The 26,785-nt window shown below is 41.8% G+C and overlaps 1 protein-coding gene across 11 annotated transcripts in view; it reads right to left on the bottom strand.

Annotated features, from left to right (window-relative positions):
- Positions 1–26,785, bottom strand: part of ZMIZ1 (zinc finger MIZ-type containing 1) — a 229,775-nt gene that overhangs the window by 168,760 nt on the left and 34,230 nt on the right. Inside the window, exon 4 of one of the 11 annotated variants that reach the window (XM_085882951.1) lies at positions 21,466–21,547. The exons of the other annotated variants lie outside the window; for them this stretch is intronic. The gene's annotated coding sequence lies outside the window, so the exon portion shown is untranslated. The remainder of the gene's footprint in view (positions 1–21,465; positions 21,548–26,785) is intronic. 11 annotated transcript variants of the gene reach the window in all.

Here is a 26,785-nt window from a genome sequence, read left to right as displayed (position 1 = left end):
AGAAGGGCACCCGGTAGAGCACATACCTCCAGCACGCAATATCTGATCAACGAGAACATATTGGGCCCATTACATTTTTGAAATATCATGCTTTACAGAACTATATTGTTTTTGGCCCTATGTGAAAAATCTCAATGGTGAAGAACCCCATTAGAAACTAAATAATTCTCGTATCCAGATCCGGATTTGGATATTCACTAAAATCGAATCAATTCTTCCTTGCCCCACCCCAACCTGTCCACCAACTTTTATCTGAATCTGTCCACAACTTTTTGAGATATCGTGCTACATAATCGGTTTAGCCCCATCTCTCAACGGTGAAGAATCAATAAAAATTCTTGTAGTCGGAACCGGATCCGGATCTTCACCACAATGTAATCAGTTCCTCCTTGTTATACACCCAACCTGCCCACAAAATTTCATCCGGATCCGTCCACAACTTTTTGAGATATCCTGCACACAAACAAACAGACAAGCCAGGATGCGGCGATGGGTCGCCGAGCATGGAAACTATTAGATATAGAGCAAAATGGATGTCATATAGCGGATAGGGAATTACCTTAAGATTATGCATATCAAATCTCATCCAGTTCCATCTGCTAATAACTACTCGGTATCTATTTGAATGAAAAGTACCGAAAATGCGGTTTGAAATCGGAAATCCCCAAAGTTCGAGGGGGTGCTGTGGGTGAACAAAGATATAAATCGAAAATCCGGCTCGATCGTTTGTGCACAATGTATTCCAGACGTTTATTGTGAATTTTCATGACCATCCGACCATAACCCTAGGAGGAGTAGCATTTGACGCGAAGGCACCTCCAGCTCTCGCATATTATCGATTTTTGCACTAATTGACCTCTGACCTAAGCGAAATCGGTCAATATGTCCTGAGGCAAAGTTGTAGTACTCATTGAGTACCATGAACCTGCAAAGTTTCATTTGTATCGATGCACTCACCTGGTCGCTAGGGGGCCTTCAATTTTCGCCAATTTTCGTGCATACCCTAATTGTAGGGGGCGCTGCGGGTAAAGTATTCCATACATCACAAAAACCGGAAGATGTTTGATAGAGCATCACCTGTAGATCATTCGTGCCAAATTTCATAACCCTACGCGGGATAATGGCTTTCGGAATTGATTTTGTGTGAACGGTACCGATTTTGAAGGTTTTTCGGTTGTTGCTAGGGAACCAAAGCATCCCTAGCAACCATCACAATTTCCAAAGCACTAGGTCATAAGATGTACCTACCACCCGAGTTTGGTCAAAATCTGCCCACGTTTACTTACCAATTATGCTGATGACAAACAAACAAACATCCAAACAAACAGACAGAATTACTGACAATAAGGGTCACCCATTTCGGTGACCCAACAAACAGACAGACAGACAAAAAGACAGAAAGGGGTGAAAACATAACCTCCTTCAACTTCGGTGGTGGGGGTAACTATAGATCGGTTTAAAGGTAAATTTACTGCTCATCTAACGACATAACTCTGAAGGGTGACAAAAATAGTTTGCAGAAGAAAATGTTACCACCTTAGCAAACTTCATCAAATGTACAACTCCAAATATACACTCAAAATATACATGCTATTGTCTAAAACAAGCGATTTTGAGCCGTATAGTTGCTTAGAAAGTTGGTATATAGATTTGAGAGTGCGTTACGATTGTCTAACAACAAAGCAGATTTCGAATATCTCATTTAATTAAGCCGTGATGATCTAGGCCGAGTGTCATCGTGGCAATTGGTGCATTTAAACTAAGGCCGTTCGTTATAAGTTGTCATAGGCTGTAGTTGGAACATGACATGTCTTACAAATTAAACAAATACATTAAATTAAAGCCAGATCAGCAACGGATTCAATACAAGTCAGACGGGCAAAAAAAATAAAAAGGAAGAGATTTGGATTAGGTACGCACATGTGAGGCAGTTGTACCATCATAAACTCGAGTAGATCCACATATGCAATGCTTGCCGAGCAACCTGCATGCCGCCAATCCGATCTCCAAGTCGCCACATGCCAACGTGTAATCCTCCAACAACCACCGCACAATCAGGTAAGTTTTGCTGTTTGTTTGTGAGCTCACAATGTTAATTGCAACAAATCTTTATACTATCAGATTTTTAACCATGATGCACATCAACATGGGCTTTAAACTGTCATGAGGAGGTCATTTGGCCCATTATCAATGCTTTCGACCCCATTAGGATGTTGAGACCACTTAGACCTTTCCATCCTTTAAACCCCTCAGTTCCCATTTAAGACCGTTTTGCGACATATACACCTTCTTCGACCCTTTTGACACTTTTAAGACCTATAGACTAAGAACATTTGGACACTTTAGACCCCTCTTGCTCTTTCACCCTTTGACCCCTTTAGGCCCATTTAGACCCCTTAACCCTTTTAAGACCATTATAATACCCTTTAAACACTGTAGACACCTTTATGACCATTGAAACACTTAAGACACCTTAGACCCTTTGTGCTGCTTACATACCTTCGAGCCATCAAACCTTTTTGACCTTTTAAGACCCTTAAGTCACTTTTATACCCCTTAGAAAATAGCAAAATAAATTGCCCCAAAAATAGTTTTAAAAAAAACCTTTTTCGTGCCACATTAACATCGCATCACAGGTTGCAATGAAGAATCAAAACTGATATCCCAAAATAAAACTGATGTTGAAAAGTTAAACAAAGTACTGATCGATGGATCATTGAATGGGAAACCAGAATGAAATGCTGTAAGAAATACCAAATGTAAACTGTTGAAAGCAAAGCTATGGGGAGTATACATAAGGAGGCGGGGGGTGAGGGAGCAGGTTGGGGGCTGAAGAAGCAATGTAGAGAGGGATAGGTGCCTGTAGGTTGTCGGTTGTCATGAAAAGAACTTTGGTGATCTTCCGTCAGGCGGTAGGCCCAAAATGTGTCTAAATTCGTTTCCCAGCTGAGCTTTCGAAATATCACCCTAACTCCCAAGCAGTACTTTGGAGGTAAAACAATCATGGTTTGGAAATCTTCACTGGTAAAATGGAATGAGGTTGCCAAGGTTACCGTCTCCACATACTGCGATATCTGCACACTGAATTCCCATTTGTACCATTACACACTCATTTGAGGTGAGACGTCTCCAAACCTGTCAGTGGGTTATATATATATATATATATATATATATATATATATATATATATATATATATATATATATATATATATATATATATATATATATATATATGTGTATGAACAACATGTAATTTATTGTCAATGGTACTAGTGAACGACAACTATCTGGCACTGGTCAACAACAATGGCCACTACCTGCAGAGAATGTCGCACAGCTGTGAGAAGTCCAAATGAATCCTGTGTTGTAATTCATTTCTCTTGATCTCACAAGCAAGAAGTTGTTCCTGCTCCTCTCCTTATGCCATAAGCAATCAACCTTTCATGTGACCATTGATCTCACTTGCCCATTTCTAAGTTAGCTGGAGTTACTTGTGCACCAGCAGGCCCAAACATTAACGAGTGAGGCACATTATGGAGACCTGTGCCAAGTAATACGTGAGAGCTGCAACAAAATCGACTGCACATTTGGCAACATCGTGAGCAGGCTGTCATACAGAATATAATCGATTCTTTGCCTTCATGGATTCAAGCACTACATGATGCCAAAGGGCATGCCACCAGATACTAATACACGTGGTCCAATTGATTGTGTTTGTGTCACAAATTATTTAAAGTTTGATTAAAATCAGGGTTTTTTTATTTTAATCTTGTAAGGCACTACAAACATAATTATAACTTACTGTTGCCGTTACAAACAAAATTAATATTTTGTTTGCAATGCTAAATGTATTTTCAATGGAAGAAGAAAAACTGCTGGCAGTGATTTACACATGCAAATACTTGAAAAAAAAAATATATGTATGTATGTATGTATGTATGTATGTATGGATGGATGTGGCTCAGGAAAATAAAGCAGTGATGAAGCTCAATAACCAGAGACACAAAGATCATTCCAGTGCTGGAAAACTTCCGCTCATTCTAATGTGCCTTTGCACATTGTTGAATGAATGAAAATTTCATGACAAATAGTCCTCGTCAACCGAATTGGATTCCACAATCAGATAAAGCGATGGATAACAATAAGTTTACCATTATTTCCCAGTGTTTACAAATGTAATCCAGTCCATTGCATGACATTGATAAAACATCTATGGAGATCATACCAATCGATTTGGCAACAACTGCTCCATTGAAAAGTAAACAATCAAAATGATGACATGAGAAAATGACACATGAATAAGTACAACAGCCAACAAAAATACCTTTTTGATAGATATCAACGAAAATTAAGAAAGTAATGAATGAGCAATTTATGACATTTATATTCCGTCATTCTTTTTTCTTTTTTTTCTTCCAAATTGTGATTCGAATGTCGATATTTGACAAGGATCAAATTACGAATTCGTTTTTACAGTTGCATCATTACTCAGGGGTGGCTATGCCACGGATGCAGTGGTTCTGCGAATTAAGTAGGGTCCACCGGCAAATATGAACAGATGGGACAGCTGGCTGAACATCCCATCTGAAGGACGGTGTACTCATCACACACACACACACACACACACACACACACACACACACACACACACACACACACACACACACACACACACACACACACACGTCATGGAATTGGCCCCCCGGAGGGGGAAGACCCTCTTGTAGACATGCCCTTTCTGCACCTATGAGTGGCAGGAAGTGTCCCGGAAGCAGCTGGGGAAAGACAGTGGCATCTATATGGAGGACAGTTGCATATTCAGCCTGTGGGTTGCCCAGATAGCTCAGATGGCAGAGCACTGGCATGCTTTTCCAGAGGAACTGGGTTTGATGCAATTTTTCACATACATATATATATATATATATATATATATATATATATATATATATATATATATATATATATATATATATATACACACATATACCTATATATGTATATAGAAACACAGATAGAAATAGAAATAAATATATATATATATATATATATATATATATATATATATATATATATATATATATATATATATATATATTTAGCCTGGTGTTGGCGTAGTGGTTAGGATAGCGGTTTGGGATCCAAAATGTCCTGAGTTCAAGCCCCGTTGGCCGCTTGAATTAATACACACCAGGAGGTTGACTCAGCCTGTCATTCTTCTGAGGTTGGCGAAGTGAGTACCAGTGTACTGGGCCGGTGTATGCCCCGGTTAAAATAGGTGTACCATATCCCTGTGTCGTAAGAGGCGACCAGGGTTGTGTCAGGAATGGCATCCAGCGTAAAACCTGTGCCAAATCACTATGCGGATCATACGGATGATCCGCTGTGGCGACCCCGAACGGGAGCAGCCGAAAGAAGAAGATACACATATATACATATATATATATATATATATATATATATATATATATATATATATATATATATATATATATATATATATATATATATACATACACATGTACATATGGAGAAAGAGAGAGAGATAGAGATGGGGGGGGGAGAGAGAGACAGAGACAGAGACAGAGACAGAGACAGAGACAGAGACATATATATATATATATATATATATATATATATATATATATATATATATATATATATATATATATATATATATATATATATATATTGTCGCGGATTCGCGCCCGCCGGTGTGCGAATGGCCACGTAACTCGAATCGCGACACGTCGCCCACCGGACGGACAATCCAGTCGTGACCCTCTCGGACTAACTCCGGGAACCAGTCACGGGTGGACCTTTCGGTCTCACCGCGATCGTGCCAATCGGCCCCCGCGTGGGATAGGGTTGCTCGCCAAATTCGACCTACCTAAGTACCCACACGGAGGGTAGACCGGGCGATCGCACCTCGCCGCAGGTCGACTTCGGACACGGGCCACTTAAGCGACCCGTTCCGTACTATCGGGATAACCGAGCGGTGTTATTCGTCGACCTCGACGGTTCGATTACTTATCGGGCGTCTTAACCCACGACCAACCCTTTACGTGAAGCAAGATGAGGATTCAATGAAAGAAATGACGAAGCGAAGCGGGAAAAACAGTTCAACAATAAGCACATTTATTTCGCGGCACACGGGAAGCACACATATACAATTCCACCAAAAGCACATGTAAAAGAAGAAGACAAAAAGCAAATGCAACAATGCAGATCTATCCGACTACCGGGCACTCGGCAACACTTATACAATTTTACTTCACAGACGGCGCCGACAACACATATTCCCAAAGCAAAAGAAAAAGAACCACCCTCCAGGATGAGGGGGGTAGGCGGGCCTGGGGCCGAGACCGTGTCGGGCCTACCCGTCTGATGATGAGACGCGGAGCGGCGGTGGTGCCTCAACTCCGCGGGCCTCGCGGACGGTGTCTGGTAGGGGGTGGGAAGGGGGCCCCCTTTTGTCGCACTATCTCAGCGCGGGGGGAAACAGGAGGGGGTTGCTGATGCTCGGGGAAAGGAGGATTTCACAAAAATCTTGGGTCCCGCGATGAGCGTCTCCACCACGACCTCGGTCGCGCCGCCGGCCTTTCCCTCCGCAGTTCCTCCAATCCGACGCGAGCACCCCCTCAACCGCCTTCGCCGCCGCCGCCTCTCCACAGCTCCGTCCTCTTCACTCCGACTCCACGAACTCCCAACTGCGAACTGCCACTTCAACTCAACTCTTCCTCCGCGAACTGAACTCCTCGACTGACGAACGCGGCCCCTTATATCCCCCGTGGCCTCGCTCCTTCATCTTTGACCCTCTGCCTCCGACCTTTCACCTCTCTTGCTGGCTCCCCATTGGCCCAAGGAAAAGTGGGCGTGAATGCTTTTTGATCCATGAATTTGCATATAGCGACCGCCCTCCAACGCCCTGGAGGCGGGGCCAAATCGCCCCTCGCTCACCGATTGGACGGAACAAAAGTGGGCGTGAGTCGTTTTTGATCCGTTTTTCTGCGGAAAGTCCGCGATGCTTTTGAACACGCTGCTCGGTGCGCGCTCTACACGAGTCCAGCATCGGTGCCCACGAGTGGCGCGAGATGACGGTGATGCGATGGTGGCGAGTTGTGACGGTAAAGGTCGTGGAGGTTGTGGTGAAGCGGCGTTGTGGTTGGTGCTTGTTGTTGTGATGGCTGTTGAGACGTGGTTGGTGGTGGTAATAATGGCGGTTGGTCCAAAATAAAGATAGTAAAAGAAAAACGGCTATCCTGAAGAGTCGCAGCCCTCATGAATGACATTTATTCCCTCTAGACAACGGGTTTGGGCCTAACTACACATATACTTACCGAGATATCTCACCTAAGGGACCTGAATGGTGGTTTGCGAATTTGGTCAACCACAACAATATATATATATATATATATATATATATATATATATATATATATATATATATATATATATATATATATATATATATATATATATATATATATATATATATAGTTGTACGTACGTACACACACACACACACACACACACACACACACACACACACACACACACACACACACACACACACACACACACACACACACACACACCTGTTGCGTCCTGATCCGTTCAGTGTTCTCACTCTTCCATAAGCCTCGACTCTGTATCCGAAAAATTCCATTAACCAAGGGGAAGAAAATAAAATTAAGCTGTTTCTCCAATTCCATAAATACAGAATCATGAATATCATTGACGTTTAAAGCTGAAACAAAAATGATCATGAATAAATGGTCAATTCCTCAGGTTATGGAACATAAATTTCACTCACAACATATCTGTTGAATGGCATCAAAAATCATGAATAAAATGTTGAGAGCAATTAAGTACTGCACTCCCATCAAACTACATTTTCCAATTTTTTTTGTACTTTCAACGTCAAGATCAAGATTCATGTAATGACAATGCAAATATTTTAAACTCTCTCCAACTCAATCATAACATATTTTATATTCCTCGATACCTCATTCAAATAGGTAAGGGGCCAAAACAATTAGCTACCAAATGCCATTTTGGGAGGACACCGTTCTCCCTTATTATCCACCTTATTCAGATTTTATTGGCAAATTCAGATAAGGCAAACGATTTTATTGATATTGCATCATGACACAGCTAGCACAACGATGTTAGCCTAAAATTGGCAAAGGTTTGAACAGTCAGTTGGAATGTTGGGCCAACGCGTGCTCGCTTGGAAGCCTTCGTGTACTGCCGTTAAATCATCTTGTGGAGCCACCCTATGTGCTCATAAAAACCTGAATATTACTTTGACATCTTCATGTTTTTGATCATTTGAGGTAGGATACTGCATCATTGCTCACACAGTGCGATGTAAATTATTTCAGATTTTGATTGGCGTTCCAACACCAATAGTTAATCCTTGCTGTCAGAAAAAAATAATGTGTACCTGAACTCATGCCGCTCCACAAAACCTACTTGCAAGTTTCAAGCCCTGAGGATGCCCATTCATGGAATCACGCCACACCGATGAAGGTTTGTATTCATCTTCTCATCGATAGTTTTCTTTCTTTCTTTTTTTCCTGTAGTTATGCCAACAGACATCCCAATGACTTATTGACCTCTTAAATCACATCAAAGAGCTTTGATGCAACAGAATAGTCACATCTATTTGGTTTAAAAATCTGTCACATGGTTCTCTGGCTTTTTGAAGCCAATTTTGATGGTTTGCCAGATTGCTGGCAAGAATCGTTGTGACTATTGGTCTCTGTGGTCTTTCAATTCAAGATCACATCCGTGATAATGATTTGCAGAGGTCCAGAATGGTTGAAACTATCTTTAACAACTTCTTCTTCTTCTTCTTCTTGCATATGACAAATTGCAGCTCACAGATCTAAATCTAAGTTTGACAGCCGAGTCACCGAACTGCCTGTTCGGTGGATTGCCCTAACTCCTTCATCAAATTTCCGTAGGTGACACTCATTCAGATTGTGATGAATAGTTTGATCTGGGTGACCAGTCACATGCTGGACTGTCCTTGAAATTCCATTTGTGGAGGTGGTGTGATGTCCTTGCTTGGAAAGTATGGATCCTGTTGAGTACAGACCACTGTTTCCGGGGGAGGTCAAAAACCGGAGGCTCTTCCGTCGGATCACTCACCAGGTCTTTGTTTGCAATGTTGTTGTCGTTCCAGTGATTGCGCCGCTGATCCTTTGTGTTAAACTCCACATCACTCAAAACATTTGCAGAGCTCCAGAAAGGTTTGTGTGACTTGAATCGCATAGTTAGTAGATTCTGCAGGTCTTCATGGGTTGGAACTCGAGGTTGACTTTGATGCAGTCAAACTCTCAGCATTCTTCCCTTCCGGTGCACAACAGGGGGTGGGATGGTCGACAGGACAATGAGCCACTGCACAAGTGTTGAGTTCAGTATACCGCTGATGATCTGCATCAGTGTTTTCAGGACTGTGTCCAAGTGTATTGTCTGGCTGCTGTCTCCCCAAACAGGAGAACAGTATTCCGCTGAAGAGTACACAAGAGCAAGGCGAGCAGTGCAGAGTGGGCACACTTGATTCCCGCTGGGTTTTTTTTGCCCGCTGGTTTCCGGATGATGTTTACCCTTGTCATAATCTTTTCTGTGACCCGTTTTAGGTGCCTGCAGAATGTGAGGCTTTAATCAATGACTCAAATTTACTAGTTTTACTCTTAAACCACTGTCTCGCAGCCATTGCAGCAGATAACTCATTCCCCAGACACATGATGCTCAGAAACAGCAATGATACCATTCTGACCTTTATATTATGACAATGCTGATGATATTCATGACAGTGCCAATTATAGACCCGGCATTGCCTGGGGGAGGAGGGGCGGGGGGGGGGAAGGGGAAGGAGGGGGGGTGTACCCAGCACTGCCCAGCTGGGGTATCAGGATGTGTTGGACATGGAAAAGTAATGGAATTATTGGCCTCATGGTGGTTACCTTTTACCTGTGGGCTATCAGCAGCACTGCCTGATCCCGCATCCCAATATACAGATTATAGTAACCTTTGATGGTCTCAAAGGACTTCAAGGCCAACGTGTAGTAGCTTAAAACCTTGCCAAGATTCTGAAGTACATACACCCAAGATGTTGGGCCTCGAGGTGCTACGGTTCGGCCGTGTAAGAATAACATGCAAGCACACAAATGCACAAACAAACATGCAAACGCACAAACACCCAAACACACAAACAAAAGCACAAACACTTGAAAATATTTAAACAATGTGTGGGCTATTCTGACCACAACTGGGACGACGCGTCTTAAGACTTCTGGTCCTAATACACACAGCATGCAATTGAGAGCTGTTAGTGCATAGCAAAGAGCAATTTAGTTTCCAACTCCACAAGAAAGGGAGTAATCAGATCCAACTGAAACATTAATGGTTTCAAGCTGAAAGCACAACTCATGCGAACTGGTAAGGTAGAGTGCGAAGCGATTTTGCACACATCGTTACATGGCACAGCATAATTCAGTGAGCAAGGGTTGATTGAACGAATGGTTGCAATTTAGGCATCTACAATATAAATGTTTTCGTGGAGCATATTACTTTTTTCATTCGAAATGTAACCTCAACACACACGTACATGATTTCACAAACATGCGCAAGACGCAGAGGTGGAGAAAGTAAGGATAAAAACAAACAGTTTGGGCCAATTTAAGTGAGGAGTTTTTTTTTTAAGGCACCATGAGGAATTGAAATGTTTACCAATCCAAAACGTGTCTGAGCGTGAAGGAGGAAGTAAGCATTTCGATTTTCCATCGCATAGTTTGTACGGAGTCCAGAAGAGCGCATTTTGGGTGGAGGTAAGGACCTTTGGCAGCCATCAGCCATCACACTCAAAACAGAAAGAGCAGCTACAGGACTGTGGAAGAGGAACCTCTATCATGTGTGCAACATCACACAGTGAGTGGGCATGAGCACACTATAGGAAGAAACACATCATGTACTTATAGCAATTGAACCAGGAGCAAAGGCTCAGTGCAGAACATAGCCCAAGCCAACATTGGAGAGCAGAAATCCCTTTCGAGTAGCAGTCGATTACCAGGAAATGTTCTGTCAATCAACATGATCAGTATAGTGGTTACCCCATCTGTCCATCCATTGCAGCGACAGTCTGTCCACAATGTGCCTCTGCAGATCTTTATATACTTTCCAGTTTCCAGGCTTTCTTGCTCACTGTCTCTCCTCCGGTTATATCCATAATGCAGTGCCTCAGTGACAGACTTGTTTCTTCGACGAATAGCGTAACCGCAGTCTCAAACCTCATGCTACCCTAATGGCCTCTCAACAGTGCCTGGAAGATTCACTGTCGGTTTCTATTTCCCAAGCATAATTCAGGCACACACCTGAAAGTCTGGATTTCAACAAATAACTTCGGAAGCTTCAGCGGTTGTTTCACATAATACGTGAAACATTTACGAGTCAATTCCACTCTCTGGAGGTTGAACAAACACAAGAATACAGAGACAGAGAAAGTTGCGAACACCCCTCAATTTTCTGCATTGGCATCAAAAGTCATTTTACCTCCGAAGTTTGTGTCCATGCGTTTCGAGCGGTTTTCAATACAAGGCACCGTTAACAATTATCCGATGTTCCAACGTTTGCAGCTTACAGTTTATCAGATTTGAAAAGTACAGCGTTGATGTTTGACAACATAGATTGAATCAAACTGCTTGGTTTTAGACACAGCCATAAATCGATGAAATTATGCAACAACATGGGCTAACACTTGATATTCTGCGCAATGCACGAGCTTTTTGACGGAGTCCATGACAGAATCCATCAAATAATGGCACATACCTCTGTTCCTAATTTCAAACTGTTTCACCCCTTTTATGGTGGCAAGATAGCAATCCATCTCATTGAACAGACCATTCAATGCACATGAAAGTTTAGTTCAAGGCCCTGTTATAAAGTCACCAAAAATATATCACAGATACATATTATATTAAGGCCAAAGAGTATGACCATAAAGTATATATATATATATATATATATATATATATATATATATATATATATATATATATATATATATATATATATATATATATATATATATATATATATGCCCCAAACATTCCCCTTCCCTTCATGTTACCTCCCTCCAATCACCTGACCCCTTCATCCACCCTTCTTCACGAGCCCCCTTTCCTACACTCTCCCTTTCTATTTATGACCACCACGACCCTCTCCCCCCCCACCCCCAACTATTTGCGTATGAAATATTTTGTTGGCCCCAAAGGCCGTGTGTGTACAAACCATATACTATGTACAGGAGGAGGAGATTAGGACCATACTTTGTGCAGAGCGTTGTTGCTGCTTAAGCAGTCTCCTTGGCTATTGGGCACAATCCTGGACGGGTCGCCACTCTGACACGGTATACCAGCAAGCTGGCACTCATTTTGCCGACCTCGGAAGGATGACAGGCAGAGTCAACCCCATCTGGTATTAATTCAACAGCTGAGCAGGATTTGAACTCAGGACCCTAGAATCCAAAGCCCACCACCATAACCATGAAGCCACCACCACGCATACATTATGTACAGGCATGACGTGAGATAGAGTTGTCCTTTCCCCAGATGTCCTGTTCATTTCATCAATGCACTATGATGGCATCGAGCGCATTTGAATTCCCACCTGCATGTCTCACCAGCCCCCCCCCCCAAACCCCCCTCCCCGTCCCAACCATCTACCGTCTGTCCACATGCTTCTGCCAAATTAAAAACTATTATTGACTTGCATCATTAAAAAAAAATAATTTATAACATGCCTTTGATTTGTCATTTTGGTGTGCCCATTTATATTTCAATTTTTTTTTTTTTTTAACTCTAAACATTGCCGGCTCTCACACCCTTTGGAAGAACTCTATATAGTATGGACAAATTCATTCCGGTACAGTTAAAAACAAAAAAAATAATAATTCAGATAATGCTCCACAATATCAGACAAATTACCAACAGGAAAGAGATTAAATTGCTGGGTTTTACCAAGACGTACGAGGTCACCTAGTACGTCCGGTCACCAAAATGATCCGTCAACTAGTTCTGCGCAGTCCACACCTGATGGATGACACCACCGATCCAAGAACATCCCCTCTCAATAAAGATGTAGAGTTAGTATTATAGAAACGGGAACAAGCTCTGTATTGCTGCCAACATAATCGACAAAATGTCATTGGGGCTTACAATGAGATGAGGCGGGACAGCTGCAGCCATTGCAGTAATTGATGTTAAAGAGGGCTCAGCATTTACACCATTATTCCCCCGTATTGTATTGAAATTTACACCATCAAACATATTGAGACGTACTCCGTCACCATTTGTAGTTTTAACGCCTTTCACTGCAAGGCAAATGTTCATCACATTGCAATGGCCGATATCAACGTGGAATAATCTTCTGCTTCATGTGAATATCTGCTCACGGTCGCTTCACTTTGCCAAATTCCAGAATTGACCCCTGCACGAGCACTCACCATGGCACCACTAGTATGACGACCGGCATTTTAACCACCTTGCGATCATTTTCATTGCAAACAGAAAATGGAGTCTTATATATTTTGTTGTTTTTTTTTGGTCATCTTTGGAAACGAGTTTTTACTGGGAGTGAAACCCAACTACTCCGAATGAATCCCAGGATTCCCCGCCATGATGTCAGATATCGGTAACTTTATCGGCTTGTTTGTACCTCTACAATTCCAGCCTTATTTGCATACAAATTACAGGCAATCGTTAAAGGTACTCACGTCTGCTATATTCGGAGCTATCACTTCTACCGTGTGTATTGCAATTAAAACCCATGTTAATTTGATTATGCTACTTTATTGTGTAATAGACTGCACTTGAAGCTTGCAGGGACTCAGAGCGATGATAGAAGACAAAGAAAAATAAATAAACAAACATTTTTTTTTTAAGGGATTTGTTTACTTGGGGGAAAAAATAATTATGCTGACGTAGTGGATGGTGGTGTAGGTCAAGCCGCAATGGAGGAGAGCAATTAATGGACGTGTCAACATCGGGCGTAGCCACAGTGGAATTATACACAGACACTTCATTCCTGTCCATCGATTCAGAATTGCCGAAGATACTTCTGCAATTTCAGAACATCCCATCCCATTATTACCTCCACCACCAAAGGTGGATGGAGGTAATGTTTTCAGCCCTGTTTATCTGTCTGTCTGTGAGCATGATACTGCAAAAGTTACGCACGGATTCGGATGAAACTTTGTGGACAGGTTCGGCGTGTGATGACGACAAATTGATTTGATTCTGGCGAAGATCCAGATCCGGATACTATAGTTTTTAAAATGATTCTTCACCATTGAGAGATGGGGCCAAAAACGATAAACAGCACAGTATTTCAAAAAGCGATGGACGGGTTATGACAAAACTTGGAGGATGAGTTGGGTGAGTGACAAGAACAAGCTGATTAAAATTTTGTTTAGGCCAGGACGCAGATCCGACCTATCAGTGAGATACAAAATGTAAACTGTTCAGCCCGGCGGAGGTATTCGCTTTCCCGAGTGCCATTCCAGTTGTCCACTGCACCCATACGGAATCCGCTAGTAAAGAAAATAAGGCGAATCCAGGACAACGAAAAGGAATTATTGAGCAGTTTACAAACAATCCGGCATCAAAGCCACGGAGCAACCATCCTCCTGTACAGCTTCATCTCGAAAATCAAGACATGATTTTGTGCAGGTAAATAAATATATGATCTCCTTTTCATGAGACTGTCCCCCACACAGCGGAAGAGACAGGGTTTTGCAATCGTGTGTGTGTGTGTGTGTGTGTGTGTGTGTGTGTGTGTGTGTGTGTGTGTGTGTGTGTGTGTGTGTGTGTGTGTGTGTGTGTCCATCTAGGCTTCAACTTTTTTTTTCCTACCATTTGGGCTTCTGTCATCAAATTTTAAGAAAGCTTTATTATGAGAATATGAAGAAGACAAATTAATAATTTGGTGAAAATGTCACAGGTACCATTTAGCAGATGCAAGGAGACGTCCGCAAACAAAGCTGACGGGCTTTGCACTTTCAGATGCTTTCGCGTTTTGTATTGAATTTGGTGTTCGCATGTCCATCACCTTTGCGAGTTACCGGAGCCTCCGAGTTGACCTTTACCAATTTGAACTCGCAGTGAAGTAGCAAAGTGAATGAACATGGCCTTTAAGTGCGTATAGAACACAGAAGAAATTAAAACTCCAATAAACGAATAAACTCAAGCGAAGTCGATGGTGTACCCTCACAAATCCCCACGCTTTCCACCAAAAGTAATGTTAAAAGATGGAAAAACGTTCCACCAGGAATTACCCAACATAAAATTTTGAGTTTTTCCCCTATTTTGATCTTTGTGACCCCAAGTCCCCCCCCCCCTTGTGTGGTCAAATCCAGAACTAGAGGTCAAATCAAAGAAAATCGTTACATATTTAATGTGTCCCCCAATGTTGATTGCATATACAAAGTTTCATGAAAAAAAAAATGTTTAAAAATGTGCCCGTGATTACATTTTTTGGTATTTGTCCTTATGACACCACCCCCTGCTACTCTTGCACCTTCATGCAAAGTGGTGATCAGAACTACCAAGTCTTGTGAATTTCTGCACAACCGTTTAGGAGATAGCATGACGGATGGACAGATGCACAGACGCGCAGAGACAGACAAATTACAATGTCATTTACAGTAGAATACAATATCCTGGCATGTTATTTATTTATTTATTTTCAAACTGTTCAGTTGGAATGGGGATAATAATATTCAAAAACGTGGGTTTTGAATTATCACTTTTAAAGTGAAGGCAATTGTATGCAGACCAAGTCCAATTTAACAAACTCTGTGGGTAATCAAAACAGTCGGTTATTTTGAGACCGTTAGAACAAGAGCCGTGGTATCTGTGTGAAAAACAGAGGCGGGAGGGAGAAGGGGAGAGAAGGAGAGAGCGACAGGGTGAGACTGCGATATTTGCCAGGGTTAAAAGACGCGTTCCATTTGTCAGACCAACATCTCATCTCTTCCAGATCAGCAGAGATTGATGCAGCTGCCGCCTGCCCGTCGATGCGATGGGGGTGCTGCAAGTCATTACGTGGAGTATTCTCCAAAACCGATTTTCCTGAGCATTGCACAGGTTGTTTATCAACATGTATATCACAAGGAAGAAGAATGTGGCCAACATTCACTTTGTGAGGTTTGCATGACGACGAGTGCCATTGCCTTTGGGCACACAAGCCTCCGCTGGGAGAGGAAGGAAAACAATTCTGTTGATCGCAACATGTTGACTGCGCCAATTCCAGAGATATACGTCTCCCGTACAAGTCCTAACATATGATAAGACAATCGAGCATTTGGAATGCCATGCTCAAATGTCGCTAAAGTAAGTGAAAACCTCACAAAGTGAGAAAAACAAAATATTGATGAGTTCTCACAAAGATTCTTGAATATCACATGGATCTTGATGCAACACAATGTTTGACTTGCTTTGTCATTACATACATACTGATCGATTAATATACGGAAACGAATGAAAGACAATGCATTCGGCCCATTGGGCGTGTGTGTATTATCCATGCCCCATTAACTACAGCTATCAATTTACTTCTCTTGTATCTGACAGTGTACTCAGCATCAACTGAATCTGACTTCACATCCATATCGTGACTTGTGTATCCGATGTCATCAGGGATTTAGCCAGGGTACCAGCACCAATTTATCCAGGTACTGTGCAGACTTGGGTGCACGTCAAGTACAAAATGGCCGACTTCTATTTATTTATTTTCAAAGAGACACAAAGTACACATCAAACTGTTTTTTATAAATCGCCATTTGAAGGACAGCGTGCCGCAAAGATACAGCACCCCCTTGGAGGCACTGCACCAGGGCAGCTATTTTAGGTGGAATGGACTCCAGAGAAGAACAAACCCACGAGGAAACGGTTCAACGACAGGTGTATTACGAACTGGGTGAATGTGGATCAAACCGAAGCAAATTCAAACCCATCTGCAATACGAATCTCGATTCCGATCTCAACAGCCATTGCTGTATAAAAGTTGTTTCAGTGACTGTCTCTATTAAGCAATATGAAACACAAACGCATGAACACACGAGGTGCCTCGTGGGCGACAAAAAAAAGTCGTAAAGCGTAATTCTTTGTCAACAGCCAGGCATGAGGTTCAAAGCTTTAACTCACTCTTTTTGGGTGTGCGAATTAGGATTAAACATTAATCTTGGCTTTCCGAGAACTCCAGCTTTCAGATTGCGCAATTCTGTGATCACAGAACTTACATTCGCAAATGTCACTCAGTTTTATATATTGGTCAGTCTCTACTCTCATGGTCAGTCCATAATTAACTTTCTGGGAAAACCTCAATATTTGCAAATTGGATTTGATCGCCATCATTCAAGTTACTAGACAGCAAAGAGCCAACCGCACCGCCTCCATTGATGGTAGCTGTCGGTGGTCTCCATTATCGCATCACCAAAACAGTAAAGCAACCGCGTCATTCGCACAAATTCAACGTCATGCATTTTGTTACTTATCAAGGCAAAGCAAATTACTTGAAACATTCATCTTTTCTTTTGTTGCCTACAAGGCCAGGTGTGGCCTCAAGGGACCAACGGAAAGCTTATAGGACGAGAAGGGTTTATTGCGTGCCAAAGTATACGTTACATCACTGTCCTACAAAGCGTTTTTGTCCTTGGAGATTAAAAAAAAAAAAATGTGCAAAAATAGAATGGAGCACTCGGATCAGAATGGAAAAAACAACAAAAAACAAAATCATGATGTGGAATATCAATTAAGGATTGGAACCTGAGTCAATGTTTACCATCACGGACACAAATACGTTTTGGACCGGGCTCAATTCCAACAGGCCATATAATGTTGCCCCTATAGATCGCCCTTCCAAATGTACACTTTGGCGAGTCATTAGTGATGACATGGACAGCGTAAAACACAAGACACGATGACGAGGCCATCTAAATGGCTGTCAAAGGTAGTGGTGGAAACCATAATGTAACCGTAATGGCTGAGAATTAGATTTTTTTTTTTTAAATTGGGTAAACAAACCATTCCCTCTGTAATCGCAAAGCGCCACTCGCTAAATACAACTACAAAGCAATTATCAGAGTTGGGAAAACAAAATACCCCTTAGGGATATTTGCTAAGGTACCCGCACACAACAACAGCAACAACAACAAAAACAACAAAAAACAACAAAACTTGTTTCATCCTCTGCAAATAAGAGCAAGTAAAATTCTGGTGAAGGTTTCAATCCCTGAGAAATGAGAGAGTAAGCAATGATGTATACAGGCAGCACAAAGATGATGGCTCCGACTCGAATCAATTTGGAATCGATCTGAAGAATGGCGACACACGCAGCGAGCACGCCGCCTCTCAGCTGCTCTTCCACTCAACAGCAGGGCAAATGAAAGGAAAACATGCCAGGATGCTCCGAGCTCATCATTAAACACCGCACGTCAGCCTGCATCTCCTGCACTCCAGAGATCACAGACTCGCGAATGGTTCCACACGCTCAAAATTAATTGGAAATTTTTATACTAATTAATGCATCTTTCCAATGATCCATTCGTTTGTTTGAATTTTTGAGCAGCTCATATTAATCTTTGCACTATCCGAGTCTCGGCGCTTTCGGCGTTTTGGTTGAACATGAAACAATGCACGGATTGAACCTCGCCACAATACAGCTGGTACAAGTACAACTGGATAACACATCTATGGGGTTGACAGTGTCCAGCATTACCTGGTTGTTGGGGAGGGTGTGGGGGGGGGGGAGATTAATAACCTGCACAAGTCTTAAAAAAACAAAAAAAACACCAAAGCATTTCACATTATATCATTGATGATGAACCACAAAATGTTTTTATAATCCCACAATGACTTGGGCTTATTAAAAGGCTTAGACATGCACGATATAAAAAAACAAACAAATTTAAAAAAAAAAAAAAAAAAAAAAAAAAAACAGAGTACAGACCTCCGCCTGGCTGAACAGTTCACGTTTTGTATCCCATTGATAGTCCGGATTTGGAACTGGACCTGAACCAAAAATCTAATCAGCTTGTTCTCCTCACCTAACCAACTCATCCACCAAGTCCTATCATTATCCGTCCAAAACTTTTTGAAATATCTTGCTATATATAGTTTTTTGGCCTCATCTCTCAATTGTGAAGAATCACTCAAAAAAAATAAATTATTTTTCATTCTCAGATCCGGATCCGGACCTTCATCAAAATTGAAGCAATTCGTCCTCGTCACACGGCCAACCTGTCCACCAAATTTTGTCCGAATCCACCCAAAACCTCTTGAGATATCCTACTCATAGACAGGCAGAGACAGACAAATAGACAGGGGTGACAACATAACCTCCGTCCAACTACTTTTTTATAATAATTAATTTAGTAGTAGTAGTAGTAGTAGTAGTAGTAGTAGTAGTAGTAGTAGTAGTAGTAGTAGTAGTAGTAGTAGTAGTAGTAGTAGTAGTAGTAGTAGTAGTAGTAGAAGTTTTTGCACCCGAACAAGATAGGGTTATTTAGACTTTAGTAAAACATCAAGAAGATTGTTGCTTAAAGCTATGGCAGAAATTAACTCAGGAGTGCAACACTGCAACGATGGACCAAATTGCCTCATTTATTTGGTTTTAAGGTTGTACTGGATGGAGCCTGTGATTACTCCTTACCCTCATTGTAATCCCACGGAGACTGTGGACTCTATATAGTATTACTTTCCACTTTGCATTCAGAATATAAATACTTAATTGCAAGTGGTTTGATTCCCGACAGAGAATCACCTTTGGATGGAAGCACGGCCAAGCAAGCCAAACTTCTCTCCCCGCCACATGATGCGTCACTGGCCAAAAAGCCAACATCTCATGTGTTGACGTCAATTTGATTAAGAATTGAAAGTTTCTGACTTGACGTTGACCTTCCACAAATGAAAATAACGCAGCACAGTAAATTTCCGTGAAATTGTGCTAAGGATTTGGAAACGTACAAGGAACAAACAAACAGACAACATAAATACGTAGTACAACATGAGTACATCTCGGATAAGGGTCGTACACAAAATACATGGAATACAATGTGCCAGAAAAAGTATCATGTATTTTTGCGGACAACCCCCAAGTATTGCAGTGCAATGCGAGTACATCTATCAAGTATGTACTACAATGTGAGTATGCCTAAGTACATTGTAGAATGCAGTATTTTACTTTCAATCATCACCTACAGACGATAGAATCTTTGCTTTTAGCAAAGATGTTTAACTCCATTTCAAAAAAATTATTTTTTTAAAGGGTTGTGAATGACCTCTTGAAAGCAAGCCCTGAACAACTCTTGCAATTCATAGATAGCTTTACCCTAATAGTAGTCAGCAATCCAAGAACACTCTTAATCACTTTCCTCTTTACGTACAGAACACGAACGAATAATAGCTAATGTTCTTTCAGAAAATGCACTTTGCATTGGCGGAACATCAGCGAATGGACATCCCGCCAAAGTACTCCGCACGCCGCGTTGTGCGTTAATGTGCAGACATTTCCTGAAATCCTACTCCGGATTTGTCCAAATGATCAAACGCATCTCCGAGAGAAATCATTGCAACAGTTTTGGCAAATAACGTGATAGATTGCAAAACTATTTCAACGAGTTTTCCCTGATGGGACGTATTCTCCCATTGCTGATGAAGATGCAGCAAGCAATATCACTGACAACTTTCTCGGAGTAATTCGTCATGACTACAACCACTCAATCGTTTCATGCGTTTCACGCCAAGAACTTGCAATTTAACTGCCTGACAACTACCCACAATACATTTTACTACTATGACGTTTATAATTTTATTTTTTAATGACAGTTGCCAAGCCTCAAGGAGGAACTTGTACAGATACTGCCTGCAGATTTCGGCCATGAGGAGATATCAGTGTGTTTTGATGTGAATGTTAAGGACATTGGTAACAATAGACAAGTCAATTGCTTTGTGTAGCTCTAAACTTCCAATGAAAATGCAAGCAAACGGGTCAGCTGACATCCGCTCAGATGCACACGCAGCATATGTTGCGGTGTTCTGTCGGTAATGCACCATGGTGTTCATTAAAACTCAAATACAACCTTTTTTTTTTAAACAAATGCACTTCGAAAACAGGTGGCAGGCAGACAAAAGATCAATATGAGCAGCAACCGTATCATAAAGCTGCATCATTCCTCAAAATGTCAAAGATCAATGGAACCATTTTAAAAGGTTATGGAACTTACAAGTTAGTGAACTGTTTATACAAGAAACAAGAAAGTTGTCGTCATGATGGATCCAACCCTTGCTCTAAGAAGTAAGAGATTCAAATAGCCAACAAACTGATGTTATGCATCTCGGAATGGATTCGGGACAAAGTAAACATGCAAAATCAGAACCAAAAAAAAACAAAAACAAACCTGCCATGAAAATTAGGCTTCACTGCCTGAGAGGGATGCTGAAGAATAAAATAAAACAGTCAAGTTCTGAATGCACAGACACCTGCAAAGCATGAGAGAGCCACTATAATGAAACATCTTCACCACATTTCACAGAACTGTCCGTGTGAACATTAGAAATCCCAAACGTAAAGGTTCTCAGAAGTGGAAAAATGTACACAGTGCAAAATTGCATCTAATTGTCGTGAATTCACACAGGCACAACGGCAGCATAAAGACTATCTGGAAGTCAATTCAATAAATGAGCAACTCACATGATGGCAGCAAAACGTTGGCTACAACCAAATTGTTCCATCTCTTTCCTTTCGTTATTCGTTCATTTACAAGTCTAATGTCTCCCTCCATCAAACAAGGTCCATATATATATATATATATATATATATATATATATATATATATATATATATATATATATATATATATATATATATATATATATATATTTCAATTAAATGGCCCCAAAAGGGCTGGCATGAGAACCCAGACGTATGCACACTCGCATCTGAGCTCTCTAAGCTGGGTCCCAATCTCAGCCCAGCTATAAACTGCCACCCTGGTGTCTCGGCCCAGTGAAAAAGTACCAAAAATAGTGAGTAATCAATGTGCACCAGCCGTCAGAGGGATGTTAATCTGCGTGACACATCTGCCTGCTTTAGTAGTCGGTGAATGTAAAAAATTCCACGGTGTCTTTCGCAAAGAGGCGACGGGTTATCGCCGGTACCCTGAACAAATCGCATATTTCTGCCACCTAAGGTTGAACATCAGGCCGAACTAGCCGGTTCGTGAAAGGACTTGGGCCATAACCCTTCCTTGCCTGACCATACAAGAATCTGGGAATATTCAGGGCCATTAAAGTAGTAGTAATACATTGGGGAGATCAGATTGCCTCAAGGACAGTGTTGTACCAAGGTGAGATGTCCAGTACACTTATCGAAAGCCTGTCTCTTTTTTTGTGACTTGATGCTTTTCATCGAGAAAATTATCTGATCACATTTTTAATTATTGTTATTCCCATGTTTCTTTGTGGATCCAGTACACATTTAACCACATTTTTTCACAATTAGTTATCTTTTCACTTATTGTAACAAAAATCTAGTAGCATTCCAAGTATTGTGATGCAATTCATTTCTGCATTTAATATCCCAATCCACTGACAAAGTTGTTTCATTATTCAAGCTTCAAGTGGGGATTAAAGTGCAGGATTTGTACACCTTGGCCTATCTAACATTCCAGGCAACTTTCAGGCTATCCTCAGGATTTTCCAGAGTTGTTCAACTTAAATACAGCTGAACATTACTTGACAGGTTTTGGCTAATATCCCAATGGGCATTTCAGAAGAAAAAAAGAAAAAAAACATAGTGTGCTGTCAGTGAATGTTGATGGCTTACTTTGCTCTGAATGGTCGACAGAAGTAGGTATTTCATGGGATCTCACAGAACTCTGTGACTTCTATGACTCTATGGGACTGACCCAATCTGTAAACTTTCCAACTCTGGTTTCTCCCAATGGCAAATCTTCCCCTCTGGCCAAACTTCACCGAAAATGTCTCCTCTTCCTCAGCTCCAAATAGTTCACCTGATCATATGCTTGTGAATGGCAACATCTCTCTGGCTATTATCAGAGAGCTGCCTCAATGCCGGCAAGTCTGGCATTTCACTCAAGCAGATTGGCAGGGACTGCAAGCAGCCATCTCTCTTCAGGTTTGGTCTCCCATGTCCACTGCCCTGATGTTAACGCAGCTTGAGAATTCTTCCACAAAATCCTGCCCTCTCTCATGCACAGATTCAACCCAACTCGTCTTCAATAATTCTACCTTCTTTAGGCCCTTGATACACTGAATTATGTGGTGAGAAAGTTGCAACGAAACAACTTGCCTTCCCTTCCTGGAAAACAAATCCAACCGAACACAATTTCATTGCATTCCAAAAAGTCCACAACAAGTGTGTGTCCACTCTCAGGAGAGCCAGAAAACACCATCTGTCCGACCTCAAGAATGAACTTTCAAACTCGTCAACATCCTCTAAAACATGGTGTCACATTGTTAAGTCTGTTTCTGGAGCATACTCCCCTTCGTTCCCTTCCTTCTCTTCAAATGGCACCACAACAGACTCTGCTCATGAGAAAAGGCTGAATGCCTTAATTCTGTGTTTGCTTCCAAATATTGTGTCTCCAATCCCTCTCTCAGTGCCCATCCTTCACTGCCGTACCCAAATGTTCCTGGCTCTGTACCTTTTGCACCTGAGAAGGTGGAGAAGGTTCTTTCAACCCTCGATTCTGATTCCACCACTGGACCGGACGGCATCGGCTCACGTGCCCCAAAACCTGCTCTGCTGATCTTGCACATCCTCTCTCTGCCCTTTTCAGCCTGTCATTTGTGCTAAGACACCTTCCATCGACATAGAAATCCACCAACATCACTTCACTACATAAAAAGATGCAAAAACAGATCTCTTTGACTGCAGACCTATCAGCTTGCTCCCAATCATCAGCAAGGTCATGGAATCCATCATTGCAGTTGATATGAAATCCTTCCTTTTCTCCAACTACCTCATCTCAAATCACCAATTTGGTTTCAGACCAGGTCTCTCCACCTTGGACATGCTGCCACTACTCACCCAACAATGGATGGAGGCCCTCAATGTTAGACATGATTTCATGACCGTCTCTCTGGACATATCTCATGCTTTTGATACATTCTGGCATCCTGCACTGCTCTCCAAACTGTCTGCCTGTGGCATCCATGGCCAACTCCACACATGACTTATTAACTTCATCTCTCATAATCAGCATGTGGCTCTCAATGGAATCCTTTCATCTCCTCTCCCTGTCAAGGCTGGAGTGCCTCACGGCATTGGACTGGTCTTATTCCTGCTATTCACCAATGATCTCTTTGACTATGGAAAATCCTCTAGATCTATTTGCTGATGACTCCACCCAACACCATGACATCCCTCATCCTTCTGACAGGCAGGCTACAGCCTCTTCCCTCTCTTCATTCCTTGTTAAAAATATATACATATAAACATACAAACAATCACAACATAATAGTGACCGAAGCTTTTCGTGCTGCACTCTTCAGGGTACGATCGCAGCAAGTGAAGGAGGAAGTGAAGGAGCGTGCATATATACGCAAGTCTCTAAAAGGTAGACACTGATTGGTTCAACCGTAATTGGTTCACAGAGGGTTGCCCACATTGTACTGGTCTGCCCACATAGGGTTGGCAACCAGGTGCTGTGCAATGGCAGATGAAGCAGATACAGTGGCCGGTGGTTGCTGGATATTTCTACATGCTCGCACTGGTTGTGTTCTATCCCTCGCAATCTTTCTTCAAATCGCCAAGGGGACGTGTTGTTTGATCCGATCAGCCAACGTTAGTGTTGTGCGGCCCACATACAGAGCTTCACATCGGCACTTAAACTCATAAATAACATTGCTGGTTTGTGAGGTGGGTAGCACATCCTTGTTGACTGACGTCAGCAAACGTCGAGAGGTAAAGATTACTCGGGGTTGCACAGCCAGAAACGTGTTGGACACAATATGTTTGATTTGTACTTCAAACCTTCGTGATGATTGCCCTTTCCAGGGCATCCTGATTTTGACTGGACATTTGTCCAGACCAATCTTCTAATCGTTTGTCGTGTTTAGAAACTTTTGCACGTATCTCTTTACAATATGCTCAGGATAACCGTTCTCACCAAGTATATTCAAATTAACAGAGACGTCATTATGGTTGAACCAATCAGTGTCTACCTTAAGGCCCAGTCACACCTTGACGTTTTAGCCAGCTTATGCCGATTTTTGGAAAATTTGTCTAAAACGCTGGTACACGTCGAATACGTTATGGGTAAGTTTTGATAACATTGAGAGCACGCTGAAAAACACTGCCATACGTCGTAGTACGCTGGCTTTAAACGTTGTACTTTTCGGTTGTCCTCAAATTTTCCATGCTTGAAATTTTAAGACTTATGCCAGCGTATGACTCACACGTTCCGCATAACGCTGGCCATAAGTTGTAAGCACGTTACGCGGTCATTGACACACGTCGACACACGTTACTTGTGAGTTACTCATAAGTTGAAACACGTCGAGGTAATGTTTAGCGTACCCGAAACTTATTTCTAACCTATGAGTTACGTGTTGTACTCACGTTACGCGATCGGTGACACACATCGACACGTTACTTGAAAGGTACTCATAAGTCGAAACACATCAAGGTAATGGTTAGCGTCAGTGTTCCAGACTCCCTGTTTTGTTTTTTTTCTTCCTTCGTTCGGTATGATGGTGATTTTGACACTTCGATTTCTAGTGCGGTTATAATATAATATAATTAATAGGCTGCCACTCAACGATTTAAATCATAACCACACTGTACACTGAACACCGTCATACCGAAGAAAAAAAAAAAACCGGGAGTCTGGAACACTGACGCTAACCATAACCTTGATGTGTTTCGACTTATGAGCACCTTTCAAGTAACATGTGTCGATGTGTGTCACCGATCGCGTAACGTGAATACAACACGTAACTCATAGGTTAGAAATAAGTTTCGGGTACGCTAAACATTACCTCGACGTGTTTCAACTTATGAGTAACTCACAAGTAACGTGTGTCGACGTGTGTCAACGATCGCATATTGTGCGTACAACTTATTCCCATCGCATGCGGAGCGTGTGTCATACGGCAAGTACGTCGTAAAATTTTCAACATGTTCAAAATTACAAGACGTACTCCACTTACTACGACGTATGATAGCGTACTTCACCGTTCTATTCACGCATACCAAACTTACCCATACCGTATTCGACGTGCGCCAGCGTTTTAGACGCATTCTTCAGAGGTCGGCATACGCTGGCAAGATCGCCAAGGTGTGACTGCGATGTTGACACTTCCATTTCTGCAGTGGTTATGATTTGAATCGTTGTGCGGCAGCCTTTTAATAACCTACGCCACGTGATCATCGGCGATGCGTGCAGCGCGCTATGCCTAAGTAAACTATCGTTGGGCATAGGTTGTGAAGGCCGACAACAGGTTCAGCATTCGTTGGTATAAGTTATCTATAACACAACAAAACGTTCTGTGTCCATTACTAATACGTAATGCATATGACCAAGTCGTTATGAATACATCCGAATCTTTAAAAAAAAAAACATCAAAAGTTCAACGTAAGCCAGCGTTTTAGATACATTTTAATACGTTGCCATTGCTGGCTAAAACGTCAAGGTGTGACTGGGCCTTTATAGAGACCTGCGTATATAAGCACGCGCCTTCACTTCCTCCTTC

Source organism: Eptatretus burgeri, chromosome 5 (assembly GCF_056783735.1).
Source record: "Eptatretus burgeri isolate ZD-2024b chromosome 5, Ebu_testis_v1, whole genome shotgun sequence".
Taxonomy (NCBI): domain Eukaryota; kingdom Metazoa; phylum Chordata; class Myxini; order Myxiniformes; family Myxinidae; genus Eptatretus; species Eptatretus burgeri.
This window is presented reverse-complemented; position numbering and strand designations above follow the sequence as displayed.